Below are 8,760 nucleotides of genomic sequence, written 5' to 3'. Positions count from 1 at the left end.
AAGAGAAATGGCAACTAGGTTGGCTGACAGGGGATGTTTTTACAACAGAGATATAGGAATAGTTTCTACTGTACCAGTTTGGCTATCATCCTTGGTGAATGGCCTTTGGGCCGGGGCAAACAGTTATTGGCTTTTCCTCACAAAACCAATCGATTATAATTTACAGAGGGCTTGAAAATCAATCTCTTTCCGAACTAAAATTCCTATCACCTCACATACAAAATATGGATGTACGGAGGCCACGTGTTTGCCTGTTGGGAGAGCGAATCAGCAGGAAGAACACTGCAGCACTGTTGGAGTCAGGCTTATCTAATCAAGTGACCGGGAGTGTTTGACATCCTCAAACTGAGAGACCACTCACAAATCACCTCTGATTCCGTTTAAAATATGCAATTGAGTGAGAAATGTAACAATTCATAAATCAATCATACTTCACATTTAGAAATAATGTGGTTTATGATCTGCGGATTTGACAGGCATTCACTGGAAGTAAATAGTAGTAGTAAGATGGTCGTATGACACTTACTAATTGTCTTATGAGATGAGTGACCAAGCAGTTCCCTATTTTATATTTTGTTTGGATTGTTCCTATGACCAATGATCCGATGTCTGTATCTGCTATTTGGACCATATTTATATCATTATCTATGGGAAAAAGCTGCTCTACAACCATGGTCCAGTTCCCCTCTGGCATTCGCCACAAAAATAGACCCTGAAGCAGTGTTTTCCAACCCTGTTCCTGGAGAGCTACCGTCCTGTAGGTTTTCGCTCCAACTCAAATCGAACGCACCTGATTCTTATAATTAGCTGAATCAGGTGGGGTTGGAGCAAAAACCTACAGGACGAAAGCTCTCCAGGAACAGGGTTGGAAAGCACTGCCCTTAATTCCTCCAGCACCAAAGGGCTCAGGACTTATTGTTATTGTATGCAAAGTTGTAATATAAATCATACAGCTTTTTCATGGAGGTGTTCACCGTATTTTTTTGAAAACCTATGGAACACTTTTCAGATACAGTATCAGGCTTAATATTAGTATTATGACCATTATGACCAACTATACTGAACAAAAATATAAATACAACATGTAAATTGTTGGTCCCATGTTTCATGAGCTGAAATCAAATATCCCCGAAATGTTCCAAATGCACAAAAACGTTATTTCTCTCAAATGTTGTACACAAATGTGCTTACATCCCTGTTAGTGAGCATTTCGCCATTGCCAATATACAGTGCCTTCGGAAAGTATTCAGACCCCTTGACTTGTTCCACATTTTGTTAGGTTACAGCCTTATTCTAAAATGTATTACATTGTTTTTTCCCCTCATCAATATACACACACCCCCTAATGACAAAGCAAAAACAGGTTTTTATATTTTTTGTGAAAAATCACATTTACATATGTATTCAGACCCTTTACTCAGTACTTTGTTGAAGCACCTTTGGCAGCGATTACAGCCTTGAGTCTTCTTGGGTATGACGCTACAAGCTTGACACACCTGTATTTGGGGAGTTTCTTCCATTCTTCTCTGCAGATCCTCTCAAGCTCTGTCAGGTTGGATGGGGAGCGTCACTGCACAGCTATTTTCAGGTCTCTCCAGAGATGTTTAATCAGGTTCAAGTCCGGGCTCTGGCTGGGCCACTCAAGGACATTCAGAGACTTGTCCTGAAGCCATTCCTGCATTTTCTTGGCTGTGTGCTTAGGGTCGTTGTTCTGTTGGTAGGTGAACCTTCGCACCAATCTGAGGTCCTGAGAACTCTGGAGCAAGTTTTCGCAAGGAATCTCTCTGTACTTTTCTCCGTTCATCTTTGACTCAATCCTGACTAGTCTCCCAGTCCATGGTGCTGAAGAACAACCCCACAGCATGATTCTGCCACCACCATGCTTCGCCGTAGGGATGGTGCCAGGGCAAAGAGTTCCATCTTGGTTTCATCATTGGTTTCATCCAAATCTTGTTTCTCATGGTCTGAGAGTCTTTCGGTGCCTTTTGGCAAACTCCAAGTGGGCTGTCATGTGCCTTTTAGTGAAGAGTTGCTTCCGTCTGGTCACTCTACCATAAAGACCTGATTGGTGGAGTGCTGCAGAGATGGTTGTCCTTCTGGAAGTTTCTCCTATCTCCACAGAGGAACTCTAGAGCTCTGTCAGAGTGACCATCGGGTTCTTGGTCACCTCCCTGACCAAGACCCTTTTCTCCCAATTGCTCAGTTTGGCCAGGCGGCCAGCTCTAGGAAGAGTCTGTGGTTCCAAACTTCTTCCATGTAAGAATGATGAGGGCCACAGTGTTCTTCGGGACATTTAATTCTGCAGACATTTTTGGGTACCCTTCCCCAGATCTGTGCCTCGAACTAATCCTGTCTTGGAGCTCTACGGACAATTCCTTCGACCTCATGGCTTGTTTTTTTGCTCTGACATGCACTGTCAAATGTGGGACCTTAAAAGACAGTTGTGGGCCTTTCCAAATCATGTCCAATGAATTGAATTTACCACCGGTGGACTCCAATCAAGTTGTAGAAACATCTCAAGGATGATCAATGGAAACAGGATGTACCTGAGCTCAATGTTGAGTTTCATAGCAAAAATAATTATGTAAATAAGGTATTTCTGTTTTTTATTTTTTAAACATTTCAAAAATGTTTTTAAAAAACGGTTTGCTTTGTCATTATGGGGTATTGTGTGTAGATTCCTAAGGATTGTTATTTATTTAATCCATTTTAAAATAAGGCTGTAACGTAACAAAATGTGGAAAAGGTCAAGGGGTCTGAAAACTTTCCGAAGGCACTGCAATCTATCCACCTGAAAGGTGTGGCATATCAAGAAACTGAATAAAGGTGTGGCATATCAAGAAACTGAATAAAGGTGTGGCATATCAAGAAACTGAATAAAGGTGTGGCATATCAAGAAACTGAATAAAGGTGTGGCATATCAAGAAACTGAATAAAGGTGTGGCATATCAAGAAACTGAATAAAGGTGTGGCATATCAAGAAACTGAATAAAGGTGTGGCATATCAAGAAACTGAATAAAGGTGTGGCATATCAAGAAACTGAATAAAGGTGTGGCATATCAAGAAACTGAATAAAGGTGTGGCATATCAAGAAACTGAATAAAGGTGTGGCATATCAAGAAACTGAATAAAGGTGTGGCATATCAAGAAACTGAATAAAGGTGTGGCATATCAAGAAACTGAATAAAGGTGTGGCATATCAAGAAACTGAATAAAGGTGTGGCATATCAAGAAACTGAATAAAGGTGTGGCATATCAAGAAACTGAATAAAGGTGTGGCATATCAAGAAACTGAATAAAGGTGTGGCATATCAAGAAACTGAATAAAGGTGTGGCATATCAAGAAACTGAATAAAGGTGTGGCATATCAAGAAACTGAATAAAGGTGTGGCATATCAAGAAACTGAATAAAGGTGTGGCATATCAAGAAGCTGATCACTTCAGTCATCATAAAGTGCTTTGAGAGGCTAGTTAAGGATCATATCACCTCCACCTTACCTGACACCTTAGACCCACTTCAATTTGCACACCACTCCAATAGATAAACAGACGATTCAACCCCCATCGCACTGCACACTGCCCTATCCAATCTGGACAAGAGCAATACCTATGTAAGAATGCTGTTCATTGACTACAGCTCAGCCTTCAACACCATAGTAACCTCCAAACTCATCATTAAGCTCGGGGCTCCGGGTCTGAACCCTGCCATGTGCAAATGGGTCCTGGACTTCCTGACGGGCTGCCCCCAGGTGGTGAAGGTAAGAAACAACACTTCCACTACGCTGATCCTCAACACAGGGGCCCAACAAGGGTGCGTGCTCCCAGTACTCCCGGTTCACCAATGACTGCGTGACCACACATGCCTCCAACCTTTTCATCAAGTTTTCAAATGACACAACAGGCCTGATCACCAACAATGAGGAGACAGCCTACAGAGACGAGGTGAGGGTCCTGGCGGAGTGGGACCAGGAAAATAACCTCTCCCTCACCTTCAACAAAACAAAGGAGCTGATCGTGGACTTCGGGAGACTAGGGAGCACGACCGCATCCACATCGAGAGACCGCAGTGGAGAAGGTGAAAAGCTTCAAGTTCCTCGGCGTAAACATCACTGACAATCTGAAGTGGTCCACCCACACAGACTGTATACATACAGTACCAGTCAAAAGTTTGGACACACCAACTCAGTCAAGGGTTTTTCTTTACTTTTTACTATTTTCTACATTGTAGAATATTAGTGAAGACATCAAAACTATGAAATAACACATCTGGAATCATGTAGTAACCCAAAAAATGTTAAACAAATCCAAACATATTTTAGATTTTAGGTTCTTCAAAGTAGCAACCCTTTGCCTCGATGACAGATTTGCACACTCTTGACATTCTCTCAACCAGCTTCATGAGGAATGCTTTTCCAACAGTCTTGAAGGAGTTCCCACATATGCTGAGCACTTGTTGGCTGCTTTACCTTCACCCTGCGGTCCAACTCATCGCAAACCATCTAAATTGGGTTGAGGTTGGGTGATTATGGAGGTCAGGTCACCTGATGCAGCGATCCATTACTCTCCTTCTTGGTCAATTAGCTCTTACTCAGCCTGGATGTTTGTTTTGGGTCATTGTCCTGTTGAAAAACAAATGATAGTCCGACTAAGGGCAAACCAGATGGGATGGCGTATCGCTGCAGAATCACATCTCCTCCTCCATCCTTCTTCATGTTTCTTGGCCCAAGCAAGTCTCTTCTTATTATTGGTGTCCTTTAGTAGTGGTTTCTTTGCAGCAATTGGACCATTGCAGCAATTGAACAGTTGATGTTGAGATGTGTCTGTTACTTGAACTCTGTGAATCATTTATTTGGGCTGCATCCTGAGGTGCAGTTATTATAATGAACTTATCCTCTGCAGTAGTATCCTCCGCTGGCGATTTTCTGATCCACCTCTACGCAAAAGACACCATTCTGTATATTTATGGCCCTTCTTTAGACACTGTGTTAACAAACGTCCAGACAAGCTTCAATGCCATACAACTCTCCTTTTGTGGCCTCCAACTGCTCTTAAATGCAAGTAAAACTAAATGCATGCTCTTCAACCGATCGCTGCCCACACCTGCCCGCCCGTCTAGCATCACTACTCTGGACGGTTCTGACTTAGAATATGTGAACAACTACAAATACCTAGGTGTCTGGTTAAACTGTAAACTCTCCTTCCAGACTCACATTAATCTCCAATCCAAAATTAAATCTAGAATTGGCTTCCCATTTTGCAACAAAGCATCCTTCACTCATGCTGCCAAACATAACCTCGTAAAACTGACTATCCTTGTGATCCTTGACTTTGGCAATGTCATTTACAAAATAGCCTCCAACATTCTACCAACATTGGCTGGCCCTTACTTCATATTTGTTGCCAATCCCACTGGCTCCAGGTCATCTAGAAGTCTTTGCTAGGTAAAGCCCCGCCTTATCTCAGCTCACTGGTCACCATAGCAGCACCCACCCGTAGCATGTGCTCTAGCAGGTATATTTCACTGGTCACCCGTAAAGCCAACTCCTCCTTTGGCCACCTTTCCTTCCAGTTCTCTGCTGCCAATGACTGGAACAAATTGCAAAAATCACTGAAGCTGGAGACTCATATCTCCCTCACTAACTTTAAGCATCAGCTGTCAGAGCAGCTTACAGATCATTGCACCTGTACATTGCCCATTTGTAAATAGCCCACCCAACTACCTCATCCCCATATTGTTATTTATTATATGTTTCTGCTCCTTTGCACCCCAGTATTCCTACTTGCACATTCATCTTCTGCACATCTATCACTCGTGTTTAATTGCTAAATTGTCATTATTTCGCCACTATGGCCTATTTATTGCCTTACCTCCCTAATCTTACTTCATTTGCACTCACTGTATATAGACTCTACTATATTGTTATTGACTTGAACTCTTTATTTACACATGTTTACACTCTTTAGTTACACATGTTGATTCCATGTGTAACTCTTGTGTTGTTTGTGACGCACTGCTTTGCTTTATCTTGGCCAGGTCGCAGTTGTAAATGAGAACTTGTTCTCAAATGGCCTACCTGGTTAAATAAAGGTTAAATAAAATAAATAAAAGAGGTAACTCTGGGTCTTGCTTTCCTGTGGCGGTCCTCATGAGAGGCAATTTCATCATAGCATTGATGGTTTTTGCGATTGTACTTGAAGAAACTTTCAAGAAACATGAGCAATGGACACTAGACCAGTGGAAATTTGTCCAATTTTTAGATTTTTGGTTCCAACCGCTGTGTCTTTGTGAGACTCAGAGTAGGTAAACGGATGATCTCCGCATGTGTGGTTCCCACCGTAAAGCATTGAGGAGGTGTGATGGTGTTTTGCTGGTGACACTGTCTGTGATGTATTTTGATTTCAAGGCACACTTAACCAGCATGACTACCACAGCATTCTGCAGGGATACGCCATCCCATCTGGTTGCACTTAGTAGGACTATCATTTGTTTCTCAACAGGACAATGACCACAAACACACCTCCAGGCTGTGTATTTGACCAAGGAGAGTGATGTCAATTAACTATAGTCAATTAACTAACCACTGATCATAATCTTGATGTGATTGGCCTGACTGAAACATGGCTAAAGCCTGATGAATTTACTGTGTTAAATGAGGATGCACCTCCTGGTTACACTAGTGACCATATCCCCCGTGCCTCCCGCAAAGGCGGAGGTGTTGCTAACATTTACGATAGCAAATTTGAATTTACAAAATAAAAATGACGTTTTTGTCTTTTGAGCTTCTTGTCATGAAATCTATGCAGCCTACTCAATCACTTTTCATAGGTACTGCTTTACAGGCCTCCTGGGCCATATACAGCGTTCCTCATTGTGTTCCCTGAATTCCTATCAGACCTTGTAGTCATAGCAGATAATATTCTCATTTTTGGTGACTTTAATATTCACATGGAAAAGTCCACAGACCCACTCCAAAAGGCTTTTGGAGCCATCATCGACTCAGTGGGTTTTGTCCAACATGTCTGAGGAAGTACAGTTCCCGCTCAGCCCAGTCAAAACTGTTCGCTACACTGGCTCCCCAATGGTGGAACAAACTCCCTCACGACGCCAGGACAGCGGAGTCAATCACCACCTTCCGGAGACACCTGAAACCCCACCTCTTTAAGGAATACCTAGGATAGGATAAAGTAATCCTTCTCCCCCTCCCCTAAAAGATTTAGATGCACTATTGTAAAGTGGCTGTTCCACTGGATGTCATAAGGTGAATGCACCAATTTGTAAGTCGCTCTGGATAAGAGCGTCTGCTAAATGACTTAAATGTAAATGTCTCTGGACCTACTCACTGTCACAGTCATACTCTGGACCTAGTTTTGTCCCATGGAATAAATGTTGTGGATCTTAATGTTTTTCCTCATAATCCTGGACTATCGGACCACCATTTTATTACGTTTGCAAATGCAACAAATAATCTGCTCAGACCCCAACCAAGGAGCATCAAAAGTCGTGCTATAAATTCACAGACAACACAAAGATTCCTTGATGCCCTTCCAGACTCCCTCTGTCTACCCAAGGACGTCAGAGGACAAGAATCAGTTAACCACCTAACGGAGGAACTCAATTTAACCTTGGGCAATACCCTAGATGCAGTTGCACCCCTAAAAACTAAAAACATTTCTCATAAGAAACTAGCTCCCTGGTATACAGAAAATACCCGAGCTCTGAAGCAAGCTTCCAGAAAATTGGAACGGAAATGGCGCCACACCAAACTGGAAGTCTTCCAACTAGCTTAGAAAGACAGTCCCGTGCAGTATCGAAGAGCCCTTACTGCTGCTCAATCATCCTATTTTTCCAACTTAATTGAGGAAAATAAGAACAGTCAAATTTATTTTTGATACTGTCACAAAGCTTACTAAAAAGCAGCATTCCCCAAGTGAGGATGGCTTTCACTTCAGCAGTAATACATTCATGAACTTCTATCCACCGGATGTGTACCAAACTCACTAAAAGTGGCAGTAATAAAGCCTCTCTTGAAAAAGCCAAACCTTGACCCAGAAAATACAAAAAACTATCGGCCTATATCGAATCTTCCATTCCTCTCAACATTTTTAGAAAAGGCTGTTGCGCAGCAACTCACTGCCTTCCTGAAGACAAACAATGTATACGAAATGCTTCAGTCTGGTTTTAGACCCCATCATAGCACCGAGACTGCACTTGTGAAGGTGGTAAATTACCTTTTAATGGCATCAGACTGAGGCTTTGCATCTGTCCTCGTGCTCCGAGACCTTAGTGCTGCTTTTGATACCATCGATCACCACATTCTTTTGGAGAGATTGGAAACCCAAATTGGTCTACACGGACAAGTTCTGGCCTGATTTAGATCTTATCTGTCGGAAATATATCAGTTTGTCTCTGTGAATGGTTTGTCCTCTGACAAATCAACTGTAAATGTCGGTGTTCCTCAAGGTTCCGTTTTAGGACCACTATTGTTTTTACTATATATTTTACCTCTTGGCGATATCATTCAAAAACATAATGTTAACTTTAACTGCTATGCGGATGACACACCGCTGTACATTTCAATGAAAACCTAAAAAAAGTGTTTTTCAAAAGTATTTGTAATCCGAATACAATACTTTAGCTGGTCATGTAACCGATTAGTTAGTACCACAACTACTTTCCAGGGGCTCAGAGCTGCTATTCCCAGTTTCTGTCCTCCAGATTAGACCTCCTTTAGCTGGGGACAGGCTGATGACACCAGACT

Source organism: Oncorhynchus keta, chromosome 35 (assembly GCF_023373465.1).
Source record: "Oncorhynchus keta strain PuntledgeMale-10-30-2019 chromosome 35, Oket_V2, whole genome shotgun sequence".
Classification (NCBI taxonomy): Eukaryota; Metazoa; Chordata; class Actinopteri; order Salmoniformes; family Salmonidae; genus Oncorhynchus; species Oncorhynchus keta.
This window is presented reverse-complemented; position numbering follows the sequence as displayed.